Source organism: Ranitomeya variabilis, chromosome 4 (assembly GCF_051348905.1).
Source record: "Ranitomeya variabilis isolate aRanVar5 chromosome 4, aRanVar5.hap1, whole genome shotgun sequence".
In the NCBI taxonomy this organism is placed as follows: domain Eukaryota; kingdom Metazoa; phylum Chordata; class Amphibia; order Anura; family Dendrobatidae; genus Ranitomeya; species Ranitomeya variabilis.
Genome location: NC_135235.1, coordinates 405,977,147 through 405,995,693, shown reverse-complemented (window position 1 = coordinate 405,995,693; position 18,547 = coordinate 405,977,147). Strand labels below are relative to the sequence as shown.

Sequence of the window (18,547 nt, the reverse complement as noted above, 5' to 3'; positions counted from 1 at the left end):
ACCAGGAATTAAGTCCCAGGTCACCTTGACGGGATAGTACGTCATACGGGATTAAGGGGTTAATACTGTGCTTCTACCACACTATCTGAGCAACATGACTTGGAAAAAACGAGGCCGTAGTGGTAGGGGGATTAGGCTTTGTGTTCAAGGTGTACGTGGGGTAGGTGGTAATGTTGGTGAAAGCACTAGAAAGAGCATGAACTTGAGTGCATGGCAAGTGCAGCTTCAAGTGGCCTCTCCTCCTTCTCCTCCACCTCAACATCACACCCAGTACAGTCCACAGATGTGGCACCAAAATTCCCCTTTCTTCCTCCCACGTCCCAGCTATCCAAACTTTCAACTGACTGCACAGAACCACAGATGGGTGATTCTGAAGAGCTGTTCACACATTCTATGCCATGTTCATCAGAAGTGTACTCAAAAGCTTTGCAGAGTCAAGATGAGGAAATCTGCACCGATGCCCAAAAATGTTTTAGTTTGAATCTGGGGCAGGAAGAAGTATGGTCCCAACAGCATCCTGACCCTTGTCATCAGATGTTAACCCTTGGGGGGGAAGTGATCCTGATGAGACTCAGATATCTGAGGCTCTCATGGACTGTACTGTGCTGTCAGGGCAACTTATTTTAGACCAGCTCATGCACCAGCACAACAGAGTCCAAGTCTTACATGTGGTGAACGAATGGAGAGAATGGTGCAGGAGTATCTAGAACTAACTGGTTTTTACAAATGTGCTGGTAATCATTGCAATGTGTGCATTTACGCACCTGATAAAACTAAATCTATTTTTTTTTTTCGGGTTTTTCACAGAAGATTATGTCTTTCATGAATTGTTATACACAATATATAATTTACTGCATCTGTTGTTTGTCGTGCAAAATGCAACATGTTGGTTGTACTACACGAAAAATCAAGAAACGCATAGCTGAAGATTTAGCCAATATTCAAAACAAAATTGCGGCTTACTCCGGTGCCCACAAAACACTTTGTGAATTTACAGCAAGGAGACGTCATGCATTTTGCTTTTTATGCATTTGAAAAGATTTTTAATCCTATTCGGGGTGGAAACAAACAGAAACTATTGACTTCAAGGGAGGCATTCTGGATTCTAAAGTTGGACACGAGATATCCGATGGGCATGAACTCAAGAAATTATTTATTTTATATTTATTGATATGTTCTTTTTTTTTTGTCCTTTGCTGCTGTGTTTGCATCCACACCTTGTGCATATGTAATTAATCATTTGTCATCTCTGATTGGTTGTTCATTGATATTTATTCTGGCTGTGATTTTAATTGTATATCCTATGACTAAGGGTGCTGCATGCACCTGAAACGCGTAAGGCTTTTTCAGGTTTTTATAGGGCTTGTTATGCCTGAACAAAGTTTTTTTCAATTTTTCATCAGTGATGTGCTGCTATCCTCTCATTTTTCCTGTTTGGCTGTGCTCACTAGCCTTACGAGCACACACCTGCCTTCTGATTTGGCTCTACCCATTTGGTGTTGCATGTGGATCCCGTTGAAGCTCCAATACCTCCTGCTCCTATCTAGAACTAAATATGAATACCATCAGGGAGGGTTTGGACCCTTTCACATTTTGGTCTTCCAAAATGGAGGAGTGGCCTTAGCTCGCCTCACATGTGTAACACCCCAGGTAACCGGTTGCTAAAGTGATGTTGCCTTCCTTTCGGGGAGGGTGATATCACACTTGGAGGCAAGGAGAATTCTCTTTACCAGGTAAGGCACTCACATTCAACACAATCTGAATCCAGGCCAGAAGGGGAAGCTCAGGGCCCGGATTCAGGGGAGCTTCCCTTAGCTATAGGCTTCCTGGTCTGGAGGAGGAGTTAGAGGAGAGATGGGAGGAGAAGGAAGTCTGGAACAGACAGAGGGGCAGAGCAGCCATATGGGAGCTGCGACTCTTGGAAAGAGTGAGAATTTAAAGGAGTTGAATAGTGGAGGAGCTTAGCGGAAAGGAGCACAGAGGAGGAAGAGGCTCAACAGGGGAACAGCAGAAGGACACCCCCAGAGCCAGAGCGCAGAAACCGGGTAGCGGGAGCCCGAGGTCGTGTTGCTCTCCAGGACGTGCGACAGAACCAGAGGGCATAGGACTGTATGTCTATTGCCCGCATCAAGTCTGAGGTGAAGCAGTAACCTGAGAGCCCGAGCCGTGATAGAGACCCTATAAACCGTCTCGCACTGTCTATCGTACAGACATCTGTCTTAAGACAGGAGAGAGGGGACTTTGCAACCAAGCTTCAAGCGGCAGGGACCTCGCCAACTAAAGTAGCGCAAGTAGGAAAGGCTTATGGACCTCACCTGGGAGAGGGATCTCCTATTGCCTCCAAGCCGGACGGACCACAGCTACCCTGCACTTGGTACCCTGGACTGAGGACTGCTACCATCAGTAAACCAGGTAAAGACTGGAAACCTGTGTCCTCATTCTTTGCCATACCATCCACCACACCATCGGTGCCCTACACCTGGGAAGCCCTGGAGACCCCGCTTCACCTGTGGGAAGCGTCACCATCTTGTTGCATACCATCACCCCAGAGGACCCCTTTAAGCAGCTTCGGCCCCCACTGACCAAACACCACAGATGCAGTAACGAACAATAAACTTTATTCATAAAACCCCTAAAAGACATTCCCCTTAAATTGGGCGTCCAGGGCCATGGACCGGGTCGCAGCCACCGTGACATTCCCTTTAACCCTTTCACGACATGCGCCGTACATGTACAGCGCATGCTGTGAATCCCCCTTTGCTGTGGGCTCCGGCGCTGAGCCCACATCAAAGTCGCGACATGTCAGCTGTTTTGTACAGCTGACATGTGCGCGCAATAGCGGCGGGTGAAATCGCTATTCACCCGCCGCTATTAACCTGTTAAATGCCGCTGTGAAACGCAGACAGCGGCATTTAACTAAAGCTTCCGGCCGGGCGGCCGGAAATGACGTCATCGCCGACCCCTGTCACATGATCGGGGGTCGGCGATGTGTCAGGACAGTAACCATAGAGGTCCTTGAGACCCCTGTGGTCGGCGCTCACAGCACACCTGCATTTCAGCTACATAGCAGCGATCTGATGATCGCTGCTATGTAGCTGAGCCAATCGAGTTGTGCCAGCTTCTTCAGCATGGCACAGGTAAAAAAAAAATGTTTTTAAAAATATGAAAAAAAACGTAAAAAACATAAAAGTTTAAATCACCCCCCTTTCGCCCCATCCTAAATAAAACAATAACAAAAAAATCAAACCTACACGTATTTGGTATCGCCGCGTTCAGAATCGCCCGATCCATCAATAAAAAAAAGCATTAACCTGATCGCTAAACAGCGTAGCGAGAAAAAAATTAAAAACTCCAGAATTACGTTTTTTTGGTCGCCGTGACATTGCATTAAAATGCAATAACGGGCGATCAAAAGAACGTATCTGCACAAAAGTGATATTGTTAAAAACGTCAGCTCGGCATGCAAAAAATAAGCCCTCACCCGACCCCAGATCACGAAAAATGGAGACGCTTCGGGTATCGGAAAATGGCATTTTTTTTTTTTTTTTTTAGCAAAGTTTAGAATTTTTTTTCACCACTTGGATAAAAAATAACCTAGACATATTAGGTGTCTATGAACTCCTAATGACCTATAGAATCACAATGGCAGGTCAGTTTTAGCATTTAGTGAACCTAGCAAAAAAAGCCAAGCAAAAAACAAGTGTGGGATTGCACTTTTTTGCAATTTCACCGCACTTGGAATTTTTTCCCCGTTATCTAGTAAAAGACATGGTAAATCCAATGGTGGTGTTCAAAAGTACAACTCGTCCTGCAAAAAATAAGCCCTCACATGGCCATATTGACGGAAAAATAAAAAAGTTATGGCTCTGGGAAGGAGGGGAGTGAAAAACGAAAAAGCAAAAATGAAAAAGGGCCGTGACTTGAAGGGGTTAAGAGCGCCCGGACCCGGTGCCGAGTACCCCACAGCCCCGGTGGGCGACTCACATGCCTTGGAGGTTTTGGCCGGGATCACACATACGCGAGATGCGGCCAAGTCTCGCAGGTGAAAACCCAGCTCTGGCGCCGGCACTCCGGAGCTGAGCGTGCAGCCGCACAGCAATACATGGAGCTGCACACTCTGCTCCGGAGTGCCGGCGCCAGAGCTGGGTTTTCACCTGCGAGACTCGGCCGTATCTCGCGTATGTGTGATCCCGGCCTTAATTGTGCCTGGCAGCCAGCGTTCTCTCAGAACGTGTCTTCAGCGCTGCTGGTGTCTTGATGGATAAGCGAATATGGCTGTCCCCTGAAAGTGTTGTCCACCTAGCTTTCATTGAGATGAACAAGTCATGGATCTCCAAGGAATTTTGCACCCCAATCGCAGACTGTACAGACGAGGTGATATGGCATTTTTTAGTGTGATGCATTAATGTCACATAACTGCACTCTGTGATATCTTTAGTGTCGTTTCTGTGGCTGCTGCTGCTGCTGACGTTAAACACAAATTTGTGTAAATGTGAACAGTCATGGTTGGTCTACATCTGCTGTGAGCTGTAGTGGAAGACGTGTCGGTACCAATTACACTATTTCTATTCTCGTGAAAGTTATTCCACTTCGGTGGTGTCAGGCCCTCATTTTTTAAAATGTGAACACTCCAAGTTGGGTGTCCATCTGCTGGATAGGGTGTAGTGAAAGACCTGTCAGTCCCTATTCTACTATTTCTACTGTGGTGAAATTGATGCCACTTTGGTGGTGTCTGCCAATAATTTTTGGAAATGTGAACACTCCTTGTTGAATGTCCATCTGCTGGACTGTGTGTAGTGAACAACCTGTCGGTCCCAGTTATACTATTTCCACTGTGGTGAATTGGATGCCACTTTGATGATATCTGCAAATATTTTTTGGAAATGTGAACACTCATGGTTGAGTGTACATCTGCTGGGTTGGGTGTAGAGAAAGACCTGTTGGTCCCTATTCTACTATTTCTACTGTGGTGAAATTGATGCCACTTTGGTGGTGTCTGCCAATAAGTTTTGGAAATGTGAACACTCCTTGTTGAGTGTTCATCTGCTGGACTGGGTGTAGTGAAAGACCTGTTGATCCCTATTAGACTATTTCTACTGTGGTGAAATTGATGCCACTCCTGGTTAGGACTCCTTCATGCGTGCTGCCTGTAGCAGTAAGCCTCAGAGACTATCAGGCCTCCACTTCCTTGGATTCAACTACCCACGTTGCTATCCTTACATTTTTCTGACAATGGTAGTCTACAAAACTGATATTTGTGCCGCCTGAGTGTGGCTCATCATGAAAGTAGGTAGAGGTGTTGCATGTGGTATCAGGGCTCCCAGTGAAGGGGGCCTACACCGATCCCTCACCCACCTCGTCTTAGGCTTCTTTCACACTAGCGTCGGGCTCGGCCCGTCGCAGTGCGTCGGGCCGAGGTTACCGACGCTAGCGTTGTATACGCCGCACAACGGGGGCAGCGGATGCATTTTTCCAGCGCATCCGCCGCCCCATTGTGAGGTGTGGGGAGGTGGGGGCGGAGTTCCGGCCGCGCATGCGCGGTCGGAAAAAGCGGACCATCGGCAGCAAAAAACGTTACATGTAGCGTTTTTTTGTGCCGACGGTCCGCCAAAGCACAATGCATCCGTCGCACGACGGATGCGACGTGTGTCAATCCGTCGCAATGCGTCGCTAATGCAAGTCAATGGAGAAAAAACGCATCCTGCAAGCACTTTTGCGTCCCAGGCCCCTCATGCCTGGCTGATTGCTGCAGTGCCATGCTACAATTTGTACTGTCTTTGAATTGAGGCCACTTTTCTAGTGCTTGTCTCTGTGTTTTGGCAGCATTGGAGGTCGTTCTAAGGTGTTGTGCATGCATTTGTTTTTGCCTCCCATTGACTATAATGGTGTTTGGCTATGTTCGACTAATATTCGACAAATTAATCGGTGAATATTGTAGATAATCCAAAACGAATATTGAAATATTCGCTCATCTCTGTCCCTGACCCAATGATGTCAGTGTGTACCTCCTCTTTTTTGGCCATTTAAACCCTGTCTGTTGTACAGCTAACATACATGCCTGGCCTGAGGAAGATATCTGTCCGATGTTGAAATGTGTAGCCCTTATTATTTTCAGAAATTCTTCTGCCTGTCTGTCACATTCAGCAGTGCTTTATCACTATCTTTTTTTAGTTTAATTTTTATACTATTTACATCAATAGAATGAGATGTTATATCATTAAAGAGGCTCTGTAAACTGAATACACTAATCTGCGTAAATGCAGCATGTTATAGCTATTGGTCCATACTCCAAAACCACACAAAAATGCAATTGTGCTATTTGTCTAATAGGATTCATAAATATATGCACACAAAATGTCTTTTATAGGTGTTAGCTCTGAAAAAGTCCATAAAAAGTGTATAAAAAATACTAAAAAGAATGAACAAATGCATCACCATGTCAAAATTACTTGTTTTTAGTGATGAGCGAGCGTGCTCGGATAAGCTGTTATCTGAGCATGCTCGAGTGCTAACAGAGTATCTTTGGCGTGCTTGAATACTATGTTTGAATTGACGTCGCTGCATGTCTCATGGCTTTTCTATAGCTGCCAATAACATATGCAGGGATTTCCTGTTAGGCAATCCCTGCATGTGTTGTGGCTGTCAAATTGCCGTGTAATATCCATCCACAGCGATTCGGGCATAGTATTCAAGTACGATGAAGATACTCTGTTAGCACCCGAGCGTGCTCAGATAACATCTTATCCGGGCACGCTCGCTCATCACTACTTGCTTTGCATATTCAGCTTTTTTCAGCTTCTTTTATTGCTTCAGGTTTCCATGAACGTGAAGTAGGTAAAAGAAGTGACTTCACCATTTTCATTAATTTATACATACAAGTTTAAAAAAAAAAAAAAAAAAGATGCCCAAGTCTAAGTTAGCGCATAAACGATCAAAAAAACGCCAAAGAAGACACTTCAGGAAAAACACTGCCAACGGTTTCCTGAAACATCTTCCTGAAGCAAAATCTGCGAGAATACGTGCGTTTAAAGATGCTGTATGCACATATTCCAAAAATAAGGGCATACACATGAGTATAGGCTTTGTTATTTTATTGATGCCATGCGAGGGGTATGAGAAGAAGTTATCCGAGTAGTAGATGGCAGTTGCTGCTCATAGAGTTCGATGGAGAGGGGAAGTAGGAGAAGCTACAGGCAGTCCAAAATTGGTACCCTGCTAATCAATCATACCATCAGCAACATGGAAAATAGTAATGTTGGTGTTACTGAGCTTGCTATTACGGTGCCAGATTTTGCAACTCAAGACAAATATGCTCACTTGATGTTTTGACATATGTACTTTGGCTTTTGTCTGAGGGCATCAAAACAGTTTGTCCCAACCTTAGTAATATATTACAAATTGTTGGCATATGCAACAGATTAGGACTTATTATAAGTGAAAGGAGGACTTTATACTAACCAGACAGCAGATGGCGATAGTGTGTAAAGTTATATACTTGCTGTAATGTGGGGAGGGAAGCTCGCAATTGTTGGTTGTTTTTCTTACTTCCTGTTTTTCTTCTTCTTCTTGAATGTGTTGTCTTCAGTGCACGGACTGTGTGACACTGAATTGTATCTCATGTTTATCCAGTATGAAGTAAATACTGTTTACTCAAGATATCTTGCTGATTGAAGCTCTCCTAAGTACAGCGGTGACTGCAAGAAGACGCACTCTGCAACACAAATTGCATTACCAACCTGTCTTAGGGTATGTGCACACGTCCGGATTTCTTGCAGAAATTTCCTGAAGAAAACCGGAAATTTTCTGCAAGAAATCCGCATTTTTTTGCATTTTTTTCCCGTTTTTTTCGCATTTTTTTAGCATTTTGCAAGCGAAATTAGCTTGCAGAATGCTAAAGTTTTCCAAGCGATCTGTAGCATCGCTTGGAAAACTGACAGGTTGGTCACACTTGTCAAACATAGTGTTTGACAAGTGTGACCAACTTTTTACTATAGATGCTGCCTATGCAGCATCTATAGTAAAAGATAGAATGTTTAAAAATAATAAAAAATAATAAAAAAAATGGTTATACTCACCTGCAGACAGCGGATCTCCTCAGCGGCGTCCGTTCCTATAGATGCTGTGTGTGTGCAGGACCTTCCATGACGTCGCGGTCACGTGAGCGGTCACATGACCGGTCTCGCGACCAATCACAAGACCGCGACATCATCGCAGGTCCTTCACCGCACACCAGCTATAGGAACCGAAGCGGCAGCATGCACCGGAGAGGTGGGAAGACTCCGGAGGCCATCGAAGGTGAGTATATGACTATTTTTTATTTTAATTCTTTTTTTTTTTACCAATTATATGGTGCCCAGTCCGTGGAGGAGAGTCTCCTCTCCTCCACCCTGGGTGCCAACCGCACATAATCTGCTTACTTCCCGCATGGTGTGCACAGCCCCGTGCGGGAAGTAAGCAGATCAATGCACTCCTAGGTGTGTGGAATCCCCGCAATTCCACATTTTTAATGAACATGTTGCTTTTTTTTCCGCGATGCGTTTTTTTGCGGAAAAAAATGCAACATTTGCACAAAAAATACGGAATACACTGTAAATAATAGGAGGCATATGTTAGCGCTTTTTTTGCATTTTTATCACGTTTTATAGCGAAAAAAACGCGAAAAAAACACGAAAAATACTTAACGTGTGCACATGGCCTTCCATTTGCACCAGGAATACATAATGATTAAATTACAGTACTAGCTAATGTGTTATTTTCATTAACCTGCCTAAATTACTCCTATGGGACTATCAATGATCCACAACTTACAGGGGCTCAACCTTAACTGACCTCCTATGTTCCGGACTGCAGCCCCTTTACTGCTGAAGCCAAGATGTTACAACACAACCTAAGTTTTGGCAACCATCTACATCTGGCACCAGAACAAAAGATCACATTGTCCCTTACGTCAACAGGTGGAAAGACAGTGCTCCCAAACCACCACATTACAGAGAAGACAGCAGACACGGATTCAGCGTTACTCAGGTAAGCCAGATAGAGCTTATGGTGGTCCATCTGTAGTGTCCCAAGGCTGCGGTTCAGGAATGATAAACTATACAGAGTGTCAAAGGCTTTTTTTTTTTTTAGAGTTTTGCTAATTATTGAAATTCTTCTAGGGGACATGCTATTCCATATATAAAACACTTTAAAGGGACTCTGTCACCCCCTCCAGCCGTTAGAAACTAAAAGAGCCACCTTGTGCAGCAGTAATGCTGCATTTTGATAAGGTGGCTCTTTTAGTTATTGGTGCAGTCAAAGCAGAAATAAAGCGTTTTATAATTTCGCAAAAATACCTGTCTTTAGCCCTGGAGGCAGTTCTTAACCCCCCTGCTGCACAAGCCACACGCAGTAATCGCTGCCCGTCTGACCTCAGATGCAGTCTCGCAGACTGCGCCTGTGTGGCCACCCAGCTTGTGAATCCCAGCCCCGCACTGTGCATAATGCATAACACACTGCGGGGCTGGGATTCACAAGCTGGGTTGCCGCACACGATCACTGCGCCTGCCCCAGGCAGAACAAAACAGCGCAGGCGCCGGATTTGATTTGAAAACAGCGCGGAGGGGGCGGCGCCCGGCGCCGACGAAGCCTTGAGTGACGGCAGTGTGGCGTGTGCAGCAGGGGGGTTAAGACCTGCCTCCAGGGCTAAAGACAGGTATTTTTGCGAAATTATAAAACGCTTTATTTCAGCTTTGACTGCACCAATAACTAAAAAAGCCACCTTGTCAGAATGCAGCATTACTGCTGCACAAGGTGGGTCTTTTAGTTTCTAACAACTGGAGGGGGTGACAGAGTCCCTTTAATATCTTTGTATTAGTTGCATTATGCCTGTCAGTTTGAGGTTCGTTACACACTGCATTTATAGCCACGGTTTCTTTAAAAAATATTGCTCTCAGTGTGAAAAACAAGATAATCTTGCAGTTATGATGCCTTTTAATGACTAACAAAAATAAAATAAATGTTGTTACAAAGCAAGTTTTCGGGACTTCTTAGGTCCCTTCCTCAGGCATACCATACAAGTTCCTGAGGAAGGGACCTAAGAAGTCCCGAAAGCTTGCTTTGTAACATCATTGTCACAATGAGAGCATTATTTTTTCAACCCCTTTTTTTCTTATATATTTTATATATATATTTTTACAATTTAGTAAAAACTTTTTTCCTTTGTCCCACTCTGGGACTTTCATTTTTTTCAGGCTGATCGCTTGTATAGCATAGAGATGCAGGAGCATCCCTTTGCAATGCAAACTGTCAGCAATTCACTGACAGGCAAAGTTGCTGATCATGCACTGAGCATGATCAAGCAAGTTTGCTAGCTCTGGTGACCTGGATGTCGTCAACGATTGGGACCCCGCGATGACAACGCAAGGTCTCCGATCCAAGGGCAGAGGGGTTGTCTTCCCTTTTCCATGCTCCCGAAATGCTTTGATCGAGTTTGATCGCAGCATTTAGGAGGTCAAAGTGTCAGGAGCGGTGCGGGTGTCATCTGTCAAAGTCAGCTGACACCTGGTGGCGATCACGCACGCACAGCCTCTGTGCACACAAAAGAGCCGGGATGTATCCATACTTCCAGGTCAATAAGGCTCAGATCACAAGGACATATAGCTGTGTCTCAGGTTGGAAAGGGGTTAAGCGCGTTATGAATCCAATTAACAGTTGCCTTGTCCATTACATACTTGATCATTTTTTCAATAAGGATGGCATGAGATATTTTGTCAAATGCTTTGCTGAAGTCAAGATATACTATATTTACTGTTTTCCGTGATCCACTCAGTCAGGGCTTCTGAGAAGAAAATTAAGTTAGCCTGACATGACTTGTAAGTTACAAATCCATGCTGACTCTGGTTAATCATTTCATTGTCATCCAGGTACTTGCGTACATGTTGTTTAATAATTTGTTCAAAGATCTTTCCTGGTATAGAAGTCAGACTCACCAGCCTATAGTTCCCTGGGTCCACCTTCTTTTAGAAGATAGGGACATTTTCTCTTCTCCATACTCCTGGGACTTCTCCTGTTCTTCAAGGAGGGTTAGCAAAGCTAAGTCCCTTACAATAAAATCCTAACAATTGAGCTAATTTTGTATATGACAGCCCCTCCACTCAAAACATCAGACTGGTGAACGAGAGGCCTCTCAGCAGTCAAATCCACCAATCGACTAGTTATCAGCTATCCGGTGCAAAGGTTATATCTTGTAGTACTTCAAATACACCTTTGAAATGCACCAAATTCCTCTCACCTAGTGGATTTAGTTTCCAGATTAAGTTTGCTATTTCTTGGTTTAATATTAAAGAGCAATCATCAATGGATAATTAGTCCAGTCCCCTGAAAACAACACAAGATACCTTCTCACTTCTATATTATACACGGGACCAGATCTGAAGCAGGTGATTTACCCACTGTACATTATGCGCTCTGTCCTGTATACCCTGTCCTAGGATCTGTGCTCTGTAATGCCCTATACATGTCATTTTGTATGAACTGTTCTCTAGCTTCTGGTATATATAGACACATTTACACAAAGTATACAGTGCCTTGCAAAAGTATTCGGGCCCCTTTAACTTTCAACCTTTCCCCACATATCATGCTTCAAACATAAAGATACCAAATTTAAATTTTTGGTGAAGAATCAACAATAAGTGGAACACAATAGTGAGTTTGAGCGAAATTTATTGCTTATTTATTTTAAATTTTTGTGGAAATTCAAAAACTGAAAAGTGGGGCGTGCAATATTATTAGGCCCCTTTAACATGATACTTTGTTGCGCCAACTTTTGCTGCGATTTCAGCTGCAAGTCACTTGGGGTATGTCTCTATCAGTTTTGTACATCGAGAGGCGGAAATTCTTTCCCATTCTTCCTTGGCAAACAGCTCCAGCTCAGTGAGGTTTGATGGAGATCGTTTGTGAACAGCAGTTTTTAACTCTTTCCACAAATTCTTGATTGGATTGAGGTCTGGACTTTGACTTGGCCATTCTAACACCTGGATACGTTTATTTGTGGACCATTCCTTTGTACAGTAGATTGTGCTTTATGTTTGGGATCATTGTCTTGTTGGAAGACAAATCTCCATCTCAGTCTCAGGTCTTTTGAAGACTCCAGCAGGTTTTATTCAAAAATGGCCGTGTATTTGGCTCCATCCATCTTCCCATCAATTTTAACCATCTTCCCTGTCCCTGCTGAAGAATAGCAGGCCCAAACCATGATGCTGCCACCACCATGTTTGACAGTGGGGATGATGTGTTCAGGGTGATGAGCTGTGTTGCCTTTCGCTTGCTATTGTTGCCAAAAAGTTCAATTTTGGTTTCATCTGACCAGAGCACCATTCTTCCACATGTTTGGTGTGTCTCATACCTTTATGGACAAGATATTTCTCAATGACCATGCAGAGCCAGCTCCACCCTTGCAAGCGAATAAAGAATGCTGGTATTTACCTTCTTTTGGAGTATATCATCCGAGAAAACCTAAACACATCAGAGTGGTGTTCGATTCAAGCGCCAAGCATCATGGTGTATCTCTGAAGGACGTTCTCCTTACTGGTCCCAACCTGACTAATAGCCTGGTGGGAGTACTAATGAGATTCAGAAAAGAGCCAGTCACTATTACTGTTTCATTGTGTGACAAGATCACAGAAATTATCTCCATTTTCTATGGCACCGAGACAACGACCCCGACAAGGAAATGGTTGAATACCGCATGAAGGTGCATGTGTTCAGAAACAGTCCTTCTCCTGCAGTTGCTACATACGGCCTACGTAGGACTTCCTCTGATGGCAAAACAGAGTTCGGGAAGGATGCCCAACAGTTCATTGAAAAGGACCTCTTAGTGCTTGGCGAGCGCCGAGCATTTCCAGGATTATTAGACTGGAGCTCGGGTCCCCGCCCTGCATGTTTGGCACTTTTTAGAGCACCAATCAACATGCAGGGATTGTCTGCCACACACTGTAATGCTGCAGCCATGTTGGTTGTGGCATTACAGTGATTGGCTGGTGTAATGTCCACACGGTGCAAGGAATTTAAGAGAGTAAGCTTTAACTGTAGTTTATTCATCTCCTCTTTTCCTCCAGCACACAGCATAACAGTAGCATAACATTTTTCTCCTCAGGCTAGAACTGAAACTTCAAATCAACTCCCGCCCTCACTTTCTTAATCTAAAACAAATATTGACAATGCAACAACACGAAAATGTCCAAGAGAAACCATATGTCTGTATTGTCTTTTTCCTTTTTTTTAAATTATATCTCTTCAATAAGTCTCGATGGAGCCCTTCTTTCCCGCCGTGTACGGTAATGTCTGGGTTCATTGGGGGTGTCCATCGCTGACGGATCAGCCACCTGCTGCTGGTGCTGGTCCTCTCCACCGTCGGGTATCAAATCTTCCACTGGTGGGATTTCATTACCATTGTTCTGCGGTATGATTTTAAAATGTGAGGAATTTCGAGTGATGGAATGTCCGTCTCGCTCAGCTGTGACCATATTGCCTTCTCTCTCAGTAACATTATATTTTGCAGGACTATATACAGCTGAGGTTTTGTTGGTTGATTTTTGACGCACAACAACGATATCACCTCTTTTGATGGCACATGGCTGTGCCCCTCGCCTTCTGTCTGCATAATGTTTCATGGCTTGCTTGTTAAAGAAATCCATTCGCACTGAAGAGTCATTTGGTAAGGGATGACTGGTCACATCAGGGATCCGTATACGAGGAGTTCTGCTGAACATTAGATGAGATGGAGCAGCATTAGTGGTAGAATGTGGCGTGTTGCAGTAAGTGCGCATGAATTTGTATAGTGACTGATTCAGTGGGGTGTGCTCCAGACTAGCTGCCTTGATTCGTTTCCCCAACGTTCTACGATTCCATTAGATTGTGGCCAGCCAGGTGTGATTTTTCTGTGGCTGAACCCCAAGTATTCAGAAAACTGTGCAAACACATGTCCATTGAATGGAGGTCCATTATCTGTTTTGACCACTCTTGGAATGCCATATGCAGAGAATGTGTCGTCCAGTTCTGGTATGACACTATTAGTAGATGTTGAAGAGATGAATGAATTGTCAGGATATCTAGAATATTCATCAATTGTTACTAGAATGTATTGGCCATTTGGTAATGGTCCATATATGTCAACTGCCACTTCCTCCCATACAGCAGTGGGTAATGGAGACATTTGTAATGGCTCTAGAGTTGATGATGGAGTAATTACTTGACAAGTGGAGCAATGTCTAATCTTCTCTTGCACCAATTTATCCATATTTGAGAACCATACTTTTTCTCTGAGTAACTTTTTTGTGCCAACAATTCCTAAATGACCTTCGTGTGCTATCTGTATGACTAGGTTGCGCAAGGCCTTAGGTACAACCAGTTTGGTACCACGAAGGATGAGTTGGTCTTCACTGACTGATAATTCCTCACGTACATTTGAAAATAGTTTTAACTCCTTCAAATCAATCCAGTCATCAGGAAATTTTTTCTTTTGAATTTCATGCCATCTTCTATTTTGAATAATTTGTATTAAGGCACAGAGTGTCTTGTCACTTGTTGTTGTATTCACAAACTGATCAACAGAAAGTGCTTTTGACACGGCATGAGCTGCAACAAAATGTATGTATTCTTCAATGGAGGAATGCCCAGGTAAATCATCATTCGTAGTCTTGAGAGGTAATCAGCCGGATTGCTGTATGTTCCAGATTGTGAACAATTTTGTAATTATAGTCCTGTAGACGAAGACCCCATCGTTCAAACCGTGCTGGCATTTTAGCTCTGGGATTTCCAAAAATTATAAGGAGGGCTTGATGATCTGTGACAATAGTGAAGGAGGCTCCATAGAGAAATAAGTGAAAGTGTTCACATCCCCAGACGACTGCCAAGCTTTCTTTTTCAGGTTGCGAATACTTTCTTTCAGTGCTTGCTAAGCTTTTACTTGCATAAGAAATGATCTTTAGACTTTGATTGTCATCCTTGTATTGTGCTAAAATAGCACCCAGTCCCACGGGACTTGCGTCCACTATCAGTTCGGTTCGAAGAGCTGGATCAAAATAGGCCATGGTGGTTGTTGAGCAGAGTTCGCTTTTAATTGTTTCAAAAGAGGCCTGACAGTCTTGGGACCATTGTATGAATAATCTGGATGAGTCCTAGCTTCAAGGCAGTGTGATAGCTGAGAAGACAGCCTCCCGATCCTTGTAATGTTTGAAAAGTGGTTTTCTGCCTATTTTCTTTATAGCTAAGTTCAGCATCAAATTATCCCATTGTAACTAGAGGTGTTTTAGATCCATATGGAAAGATTTTAGTATGCACTTGCTGTAAGACTGGCTTTGTTTTGAATTGTTCATAAGCATTGCTGTCTATGATATCCACCGAAGCTCCTGTATCTATTGCAAAGGTGATATCCGTGTTGCAGATGGTGAGTGTAATATATGGAGACTGCACTGAGCCAGTGACAGAAGTTGTGAACACATAGTTCTCAGCCACAGACATTTCTTCTATATCTTGATTTACCATTGTTATATTTGCAGTTTGTCCTATAGCTGGACATTTATTCATGTGGTGAGGGAAATCTTGTCCACATCTATAACATTTCTTCTGTTACGGGCCTTGCTTGCCTTGTGCACTTTTATGTTTGAGATTATGCACATGTAAATTATCCCCATTCTCCATTGCAGTTGCCTGATGATCTGCTATCTCTATAGCACGGGCCATCTTGAGTAAATCATGCAGAGAGAGATCCTGCTGCAGAGCTTTACGCCTTATGTTATTAGACGAGCAGGCAGGGGCGTAACAACAGTCCTGCGGGCCCCGGTGCGAACTTTTGAATGGGGCCCCCCCCCCCCAAAAAAAAAAAAATGATATACAGACACACGCATACAATGTTAAACTAAGAAGTAAATATCTATTGCAAAAAAAACATTTCCGAAAGATAAGAAAAAAGTGTTGTAAACAACAGCTTACCCTCAAAAGATGAACTTTCATGTTGCATCCCCTAAAAAGAAAAGATTGTAAGGAAAATTAGCTGACAGTATGATCTCCCCATCCTGCCCCATCGTATCCATCCTGGCCCATGATCCAATCCTGCCCCATGTCTTTCATTCTGCCCCGTGTCTCCAATCATGCCCTGTATCTACATTCTGCCCATGCCTCCAGTCCTGCCCCCAGTGTGTCCAGCAATCTGCCCCAGTGTGTCCAGCATTGCCTCCAGACAGTGTATCCAGCAATCTGCCCCAGTATGTCTGGCAATCTGCCCCAGTGTGTCCAGCATATTACCCCCGTGTGTCCAACAATCTGCCCCCAGTCTGTCTAGCGTTCTGCCCCCAGTCTGTCCAGCGTTCTGCCCCAGTGTGTGTCTCCAGCATTCTGCCCCAGTGTGTGTCTCCAGCATTCTGCCCCAGTGTGTGTCTCCAGCATTCTGCCCCAGTGTGTGTCTCCAGCATTCTGCCCCAGTGTGTGTCTCCAGCATTCTGCCCCAGTGTGTGTCTCCAGCATTCTGCCCCAGTGTGTGTCTCCAGCGTTCTGCCCCAGTGTGTGTCTCCAGCGTTCTGCCCCAGTGTGTGTCTCCAGCGTTCTGCCCCAGTGTGTGTCTCCAGCGTTCTGCCCCAGTGTGTGTCTCCAGCATTCTGCCCCAGTGTGTGTCTCCAGCATTCTGCCCCAGTGTGTGTCTCCAGCATTCTGCCCCAGTGTGTGTCTCCAGCATTCTGCCCCAGTGTGTCTCCAGCATTCTGCCCCAGTGTGTGTCTCCAGCATTCTGCCCCAGTGTGTGTCTCCAGCATTCTGCCCCAGTGTGTGTCTCCAGCATTCTGCCCCAGTGTGTGTCTCCAGCATTCTGCCCCAGTGTGTGTCTCCAGCATTCTGCCCCAGTGTGTGTCTCCAGCATTCTGCCCCAGTGTGTGTCTCCAGCATTCTGCCCCCCCCCCCCCCCAGTGTCCCCCACTGCTCCAGGGGCACCCGCCGCTCCGGGGGCCCCCCGGCCGCCACCCTCCTTGAAGACGATACTCACCCTGCTGCCTGCTCCAGCGATGGTCTCGGCATCTGCTCTGCACTGCATCTTCTTCCTGCTTGTGCTTGTGCGGTCATGTGATACTGATTAAAGTCATGAATATGCGCATATTCATGGCCTTAATGAAGCGGTACCACGTGACCGCACAAGCAGGAAGAAGATGCAGTGCAGAGCAGACGCCGAGACCATCGCTGGAGCAGGCAGCAGGGTGAGTATCGTCTTCAAGGAGGGTGGGTGGGGGGCGGCCAGGGGGGCCCCCGGAGCAGTGGGGGCCCTCCCCGGTGGGCCAGTCCGAGCCTGCCGGGGCCCCTGACCTGCGGGGCCCGGTCGCAATGGCGACCGCTGCGACCGCGGTAGTTACGCCCCTGCGAGCAGGTGACAATTACTTGAGTTAGGATTTCATCATCTACGTCAGTAAATGCACACCCATGTGCTAGTTCTTTTAGCCGGGTGACAGAAGTGTCTATGAATTCTTCTGGAAGCTGCTTAGCAATCCTGAACTTGTATCTTTCATATCTGATGTTTTGTTTAGAGTTGAAGTAGTCAGTGAGAGCTTTGGAGCAGTTGCTGTACATGTCTGTCTCTGCTGCCGGTAATGTGCTGTATATGTCATAGACTCCTGTGCCACGCAATGCAGGAACACGGCTCTCTTTCTTTTCTCATCTTTTATATCTATTGCTTCCAGGAAGTTCTCAAACCGGTGTAGCCATTTTCTCCAGTTATGAGAGAGATTAGTAACATCAGTCATATCAAACTGTGGGAATGTGTGCAAGTATTCAGCCATGATGGAGTCTCTCAGTGGCGCTGGCGTGTGAAGCGGTAAAGCAGGAGTCAGTACTCACAGCAGCAGGTGATTGCATTCTATCCTCGTCGCCAGTTGTAATGTCCACATGGTGCAAGGAATTTAAGAGAGTAAGCTTTAACTGTAGTTTATTCGTCTCCTCCTTTCCACCAGCACACAGCATAACAGTAGCATAACATTTTTCTCATTTTTTGAAACTGAAACTGCAAATAAACTCCCGCCCTCACTTTCTTTAAGAGACAGATCTAATCATTATACATTACAGCTGGCTGCACAGCGTCATCAGGTCTATATCATATGAACATAAGGATGAATGACCTTGGAGAGATCAAAACATCCAACACCGCGGAGACACCATCACGTGTTTCTCAACGCAGTGATCCAGAACACTGCCCCCATCCCTTATGGGAAATATGCAAATGCATGTAGAAAAGCCGTGGAGACACCATCACGTGTTTCTCAACTCAAGCAATGAATAGCCAGGTCTTTCACTGGGAAGGAACAACCACGGGAAGGGCCGCATCCAATAAAGGAAAACCACCTATGCCAAAACATGGTATCCATCCACAGACAGCTGTTTCGGGGTACTTGCCCCTCATCAGTGTGGAGTAGGAAACTGGCTATTAGGAGCAGTGCCTAGTGAAAAGGCTATGAACATAAGGATGAATGACCTCGGGGAGATCAAAACATCCAACACCACGGAGACACCATCACATGTTTCTCAACGCAGTGAT

The 18,547-nt window shown here is 45.0% G+C and overlaps 1 protein-coding gene across 1 annotated transcript in view; it reads left to right on the top strand.

Moving 5' to 3' along the window:
- Positions 1–8,904: 8,904 nt before the first annotated feature.
- The window catches only part of LOC143764960 (glycine N-acyltransferase-like), a 210,773-nt gene continuing 201,130 nt past the window's right edge, over positions 8,905–18,547 (top strand). The window contains exon 1 of the mRNA XM_077251111.1: positions 8,905–9,024. The gene's annotated coding sequence lies outside the window, so the exon portion shown is untranslated. The remainder of the gene's footprint in view (positions 9,025–18,547) is intronic.